The sequence below is a fragment of the Solea solea genome, chromosome 12 (genome assembly GCF_958295425.1).
Source record: "Solea solea chromosome 12, fSolSol10.1, whole genome shotgun sequence".
NCBI classification, from domain to species: domain Eukaryota; kingdom Metazoa; phylum Chordata; class Actinopteri; order Pleuronectiformes; family Soleidae; genus Solea; species Solea solea.
Window position 1 is genome coordinate 24,896,824 of NC_081145.1, and position 7,565 is coordinate 24,904,388.

At 39.9% G+C, this 7,565-nt stretch overlaps 1 protein-coding gene across 1 annotated transcript in view; it reads left to right on the plus strand.

The window, feature by feature from the left end:
• Window positions 1-271: 271 nt before the first annotated feature.
• The window catches only part of sema4ba (sema domain, immunoglobulin domain (Ig), transmembrane domain (TM) and short cytoplasmic domain, (semaphorin) 4Ba), a 69,123-nt gene continuing 61,829 nt past the window's right edge, over window positions 272-7,565 (plus strand). Inside the window, exon 1 of the mRNA XM_058645847.1 lies at window positions 272-505. The gene's annotated coding sequence lies outside the window, so the exon portion shown is untranslated. The remainder of the gene's footprint in view (window positions 506-7,565) is intronic.

Below are 7,565 nucleotides of genomic sequence, written 5' to 3' on the forward strand. Positions count from 1 at the left end.
TTTTTGCAATAACCCGATCATAAATAATTGAATTTATGACTTGTGTGATGTGAGGCAGTGACAGACAGACAGAGCCGGAGCACCTCCCTTCCTCCGTCCACTCCTCTCCCACCCTTCCACAGAAGCAGCCTATGATGTAATGTTCCTGCTGCTGATAGAGCAACCCCCACCCCTCCCTTGCGTTTTTTCTTTTCTTTTTTTCCTTCATATCCCACTCCCCTCCCCTGCCTTTTTGATTCGCTGCTGCTGCCGCCGCCGCTCTCACTGGTGCTGATGATAGTGGTGGTGGATGCGTGCCTGCGGTGCCGGTTCAGCTGCATCCCTCCCTGGGCATCTCACAGGATCCCTGCAGAGCTGCTGCTGCTGTTGCTGCTGCTGATGCTGCTGCTGATGCTGATGCTGCTGCACCTTATTTCTGCTTCTTTTTATTCTTCTGTCACCACTGAGAGCCACTCCTATACTGAGCAACACAGCAAGACCTCGCTCCTCTCTCTGCTGCTGAGAGGTAAGACTTCTTCCTTGCAAAAGAAAAGGTATTGTAGAGAGGAAAGAGAGACTGAAAAGGAAGTAGAGAGGAGGAGGTGAAGTGGGAGTAAAGCAGGGGGAGTGATGGACTCAAGGTTGGCTGAGTGTCCAGTTGAGTAAATTGGTCTGGTCGCTGAAAAGCGTCTCGTCGCCACGGTGCTGGATGCCATGGCAATTGCTCCCTCTCCCCCCCGCCCTCTCTCTCTCTCTCTCTCTCTCTCTGTGTGTGTGTGTGTGTGTGTGTGTGCTGTAGTATGGTGTTGGTTTCCATGGTAAAGATGAGACCTGGGTCCCTGTGCTGCCTCAGATGTAATTCATATGTCGGGGAAAGCTACTGTGCAGTCAGTCACTCATTTATCTCATTTTATTATTATTACAATTATTATTATTATTATTGTTGTTTCACTTATAGGTTATAAATGAATAACACATTGTTTTATTTATGAAGTAGATTTGATTAGTCGTCACTTCTCAGGCGCCGCAGCCTCTGTGTCTCACTTTGATTCAATACTAAAACTGGGTGTGTACACTGAAAAGTGATGTATCTGAGAAGAGTGACGGGGAGGTGTTATCTGCATGCAGATTTTTTTTCTCTCTCTCTCTCTTCCTCCCTCTCTCCCTCTCTCCCTCCCTCTCTCCTTCAGACATGAACATTGATCTCCAGATCGTTGCGTGGACTGTAGATGCTGAGACAAACACTTTTTTTTCCCCATCTTTAATTTGACACTTTCACTGTAAGAGTATATAGAGCTGTATGTAGCAGGGGGTTTTAAAGTTGCTTGGAACCTTAACTCTTCCATCTGATCCTGACTTAATATTTCATGTCCCGTCTGCCCCACATGTAGATGTCCTTATTACTTATTCATCCTGGGCTTTCCCTGTGTTTGACTCATCACTTATTCCCACTTCTTTTTGTCTTACATTTCTCTATCATCCTGATTGAGCCGCACACACACACCTTGAATCATCACGTCTAATGTCTCATTAGCCCTTTGGGACGGGGATGCGTTCTTCAGTCCCGGATAGGAACCATGTGGTAGCTACACTTTTTTTTTACACAATTTTCCCCCACGGGGGCGAAAGCGCTCATGTTTACAGTGATTGTAATTGGTCTTTGAAACACAGCAGACGCAGGGCATTAATCCTTGAGAGGCCATTATTCTCCTTCTTCTTCTTCTTCTTCTCCTGCATTCTGAATAATAGGCCTCGCAGCCACGTTGTGTGTGTGTGTGTGTGTGTGTGTGTGTAATTAATCGCCTGTTTATTCTAAACTGTCACTTATCACCTTCACCGGTGTCACCTGAGCGACGAGCTGACGTCATTTTAGCAGTGGGAGGTCAAACGGCCACCATTAGTTACAATCACTGTGTCACCACAGATGTCTGTATTAATCTGTATTTATTTAATTGTCCTTTATTTAGCCAGGACGGTCCCATTGTTCCACAGAGATTTCAGATATAAAGCTCACAACAGGATATGAAAGGTCATTAAAAGGCGTAATTAAGTAAAGTGCAGAAATATACAAGATCCTTAATCTGTAACCCCTCAAAAAATGTTTCTTTCATGACCCAGGTCCATAAAATGCCCTTGACCGTGTTTAAAGAAGTCAGTGTCTGTCGGGAAATGATGTTAAACAGCTCATTCCATGTCTACAGAATCACTGAGAACTTGTTTTGTATATAAAACATCAGAAAGGTTGTCATAATCCATGGTCGGCGTCAAAAAACCAACCCAAAGTTATTAAAGTGATACTGTGATTAAAAAGAAAATGCAACAATTTTTCATTTTTGAGAAAGTTTACCCAGAGAATACTTTGTTCTAAAAACTCTAGTGTGTAACTTTTTGAATATTTTGTGATACAGTTATTTGCCCAGATGAGTTCACATGACTCAGCCAAACAAAGCAAGCACAACAGCAGCGGTGCACTCACAGAGAGTTTCAGACGTGGATTCTACTGCTAAAAAAACTCTAGTTTGACAGGAAAAGGAAATGCTTCTTGCAACTATAGTAATAGTGATAAAGGATAATTTATAGATGCTGGGGGCAGGTGGTGGTGATGACCGTCCAAGAGCTTCAGTGATCAGTTGATTATGCATTAAAATAATCCTTCTAAAGGCAAAGTAGACACAGTAGCGACCTACACAGACGAGGTCAACTTCAGAGAAGTAAAAGAAGTGAGCAAAACAACCAATGGTGTAAGAAAAGACGTCTCAGACCAGCTGATGTTGCCCATGTAGCCCACAGTGTGGACCATCAAGGCTCTGCCAGTGGTCCATGAGAGGTCTTTCAAAATAAAATAAGAATTAAAAGGTTTATCTTCACTTTTTTATAATTAAGCTTCAAATTATTCATCACATTCATCTGGAGACAACATTATTGGCAATTTATGGATATTTCAAGGCAGAGATTTGCATTTAAAAATTAATGGTATTAGAAGTTTGAATCAGGCGTGGTTCAAAGTTCACGATCGTTTTTTTTTTCTGCCTGTTTAATAACAATGAAAATTATTCATGGTTTGTATTTATACAGATCTTTTCTAGTGTTGAAGCTGCTTTACACAGTGTTTTTTTTACACACTGAGCTGGGAATCAAACCCACAACCCTCAAATTGAAAGACGACCCTCTCACTGAGTGTTGTGATTTAAGGTTTTTATTGGACGACAGTTGAGAAAGAAAAAAAATCTATTACGCGCTGACCAATTTCTGACATGTCACGGCATAAAAGCTTTTATTTCTCCTTTTCCTCTCACTGACATGGATATTGTTATAGTGGGGGAATCTAAATGCCAGCCACATACGGGGGGGAGGCGGAGGAAGGCGGGGGAGGGAGGGAGGGAGGGGGAGAAGTAAAATGCTTGATTACATTTCTGCTCTCATGAACAGAGCAGGACATGGCTGTTGGGTGTACGATGTATGTGTGTGTGGGGGGGGGGGGAGGGGCCATACTGGGCCACCTGAGGAGTGTCCGACTGTTCTGTTTTGTTTTGTTTTTTGCTTTTTGTTGTTGTTTTTGTTTGTCAGTCACTGACTACGACCGCAAACACGTCCGTAAACAGATTTCAGAGAAGGACAAAACCCACAAACACCTGAAAGAGAGCGTGACATGAGACTCAAGCAGACGATGAGCTGGTGACTGATGAGTGGACGTGTGACTGGGAGTGCTGGGAACTCCAGTCATGGTTTCAGACTGGTGACTAACAGCTAATGTGGTGACATAGTGAAAATGAGCATGCGGGCGACAGTGTAATGAGAGGACCAGCAGTGAATCACGTATACACTTAGACTGTAAGTCTCTCTCTTACACACACACACACATAGGTTTGCACTGCTGTTCTTCTGAGGACACTGCATTGACTTCCATTCATTTGCAGATTTCTGTCTCCGATCTGGTCCTTCCAACAGTCGAGGGTGTCTTCTTATTTTAGCCTGATTTGAACAGATTATCAGGCCAAATTATACGTCAACTGACGAGTTAGTAAGTTAATTGTTAGTAAGTATTAACCCTTTGAACACAGAGCATTGTGACTGCTTTTTTCTATTACTGTGTTTAAACGTATACAGAGGCTATAAGAATGTGCACTATAGAGTGTCCTATATCCTTTTTTCAGCACAACCTAGGCAATCTGATGAAAAAAGAATTCACCAACTTTAGCTATGAACAAAAATAACAGGAAAACGGTCTGATTTTGTGACTTCTGCACAATTATTGCTAGTTAAAGCACTAATAAAAGTGCGTTATAAAAGGAATTATAACTTTGACTCAACAACACATAAGAAGACGAAAAAAAACAAAAAAATTTTAAAGGCTGAATATTTGACCTATAAACACACACTCCCAGGATGGCCATATAAGGAGTTGTGTATTAATCCCAGAGCAAATTAACATGGGTGCATAACATGTTTGATATTTACGACTGAACATTGCTTGGGGGCGTGAGCAGAATCCTGCAATAACCAATGAGAGCGAGTTGACCGGGAAACAGATGTTGCGTACTTTTGGACTAGGAGCCATAACTTGTCCAACTTAGTTGATTCCGTCTTTCAAGCATGATTTTATCTACAGTTTATTTTTTTCGCACACACACAACAGCTATTAAGTCCAACTCCATGTCCAAGTGTGTGGTCCTGCGTTTTGAAAACATTGAAAATCGACATTGAAAATCGAGTTATAGAGTTTGTTGTGTCCATGGACTCCCACATTTTTAAAATCAAGTCAGATTTGAAAATCTTAACTTAAGGCCTAATCCTAACCTTAACCCTTGGTGGTTACACGGCATAGATCAGGCTGTGTGTGTTTATATTGCATTTATCACATCTTCAGGCACTTCTTATGTGTTGCTGAGTCAAAGTTACGATAAATCTTTTGTTGCATATTTAAAATAAACAGTTTTTCTTTTGTTTGTTATTGTTCATAAGAGCGAGTGAGTGAACTGTGACATACTTTCAAATTTCAAAAGTTTAGTCAAATTTTAAAACCTTTAAGTATTTTTTCATGTGTGATTATATAGTTGGTGAAAATGAAAAACATATCTTTTCTTCAGATTGACTTTAGGTAATGCTGAAAAAAGAATATAAGACACTCTATATTACACAGCCTCTGTATATTTGTTTTAGAATAGTAATGGGATAAAAGAGCCTAAATGCTCTGAGTTCTAAGGGTTAACTTCAATTACATAACCAATCCCTCACAATTTAATTTAGTACCTTATTAAGACCAGGTTTTGGTACTGACAAGGTCAGTTTTTATTATAGAAAAGGTCCTAAAGTAAAAACACACACCAGGCATTGTTCACTCACTATGGCATCACCTTCCTGCCAGAGGGCACCATCCCAAAAAAACAAACCCTCTTTATTGGAGATCTATGTAGTCACAGGTGATGCAGTAACACCTTTTTTTTTCCACATCACAAAGATAGAAAAAAACCACACAACATCCCACACCTGAACATCTGAGATGAGTGTGACTGATCGTATGCTGGCTGGATTACACAGCATCAGTGAATGAGTCACTCGGCTCGGTTTGTGTGCCATTTCTGTTGCTGCACTTCCTGTTACAGCTCATTCAACTTTTATAGTCCCACCGAGTTTAAAATAAAGATTATATGAAAAGTCACGACTTCATGTAGATTTAAAGGCAGTGCAGTTACATCCATAATACCTTTTTATTTAGAAGCAGCATGTTCAGATAAAAATAATCTGCATCCAGATGCTGACACTGTCAGAAGTTATCATGGAGTCCTGGACTTTAAATCACTGTGGTGTGGATAACGGAGGGATAACATGCTTTTTTGAATGATAACAGATAAGTATTGATGTCGTCTGAGACTGGAACTGCAAAATATTCCTCCCCTCACCCTTCGCTTTCTGACAGCACAATCACACAAAGTGAAAAATCAGTTTTCCCCTTTACCCCCCGTTTCTCATCAGAAACTTTAATTTTTCTTTCATCACAAGAGAAAAAAGAAAGAGGGGCTTTTTCTTTTCTCCCTTTTTTCATTTACAAAGTACGGAGGAGTATTAGCGCCACAAGATGAAAACAGACAGCATGAATTCTGAGAAAAAAGTCAGAATTCTGAGATTAAAGTCAGAATTCAGATTTTTGCTTTAATCTCAGAATTGTGACTTTAATCTCAAATTCTGACTTTAATCTTGAAATTCTGAATTGAATCTCAAATTCTGACTTTAATCTTGGAATTCTGAATTGAATCTCAGAATTCTGAATTGAATCTCATAATTCTGATATTTTCTTTAATATCATAATTCTGATATTTTCTTTAATCTCAAAATTATGATGAATTCCGAGTCAGAATTCTGACTATTTTAAAACTCAGAATTCTGACTTTAATCTCAAGATTCTAATGTTATCTTTAATCTCAGATTCTGATTTAATCTCTGAATTCTGACTTTAATCTCAGATTCTGACGTAATATCAGAATTCATGTTTTATTTCTTTTTATTTCTTTCAATAGTTTTTTTTTACACGAGGCCCTAATACTCTTCCGTACCAAGGTGACTCTTCCACTCCACTTAAAATATCTCAATTTGAGCAAATAACACAAACTTTTTTTTACGTTTATTTGCATGTCTTCATTTTCATCGACTCTGTGTGTAATCTGCTACATCAACCTCGGCGTCTTTCACTGACCTGATTTACTTCCTGGTCTGAGGCTAAAAAACCCGGCCAAAGGGCAAAAGATAAGTGTTGTGACGATAAAGAAAAAGCAGCGACCTGAGGAGCTGAGACTCTAGTAGCTCTGTTTACTTTAGACTATAAACTGTTTACTCAGATTTTCCTCCTTTAAGCTGCGAGAAGTGAACACATACTTGAAGTAAGCGTTGGTCATGGCCCTGCTTTTATGCAAAAAACTGAAATAAGTTTTATTGCTGCAACTGGGAATAAAGGAATATGTTAGTGGAGAGAAAAACACAAGGTGGTCTGACGCCTGAACGTGGAAACGACAGAACATGTTATCTTTCAATGTCAATTTTTCTTCCGGATGATGTGAAGTGTAGCTGCTAGATTTTCTAGATTTGAGGCAAATAGAGGAGGGAAGTGTTCAAATCGGGGATTTTACCTGTCACACACGTCAAGGAATTACAGGGTTTCAACACACTGGACAGTTTCAGTTGCATTTAGGATTCTTCTCCATGTGACGGTCATACGATGTGACTGAATGAAGAAGTCTTCACTCAAACAAAGACATTTTAGAATTAGGTTTAGTTCACGCACAGTTTAAAGGTTAGGATTATGTTTTACTAGACCGCTGTACAAGAATGTGTGTGTTTTCCTGTTTGTGTTGCCTTTTTAGGACCTCTGCTGACACTTGTCACAACCAGTAGTTTCTTATGGAGACCAAAACCTGGTCCTGATAAGGCAGAACCTAATTTCTGAGGAACTGGTTATAGGTTTAGATTAGACTAAGATTTGAATGGTGGCTAGGATAAGGTTACAGATAACGCCTTGTTTAGACCTTTTGTCCAAATGAATGGACAAAAAGGGTAGGACCTGTGTGTGTGTGTGTGTGTGTGTGTGTGTGTGT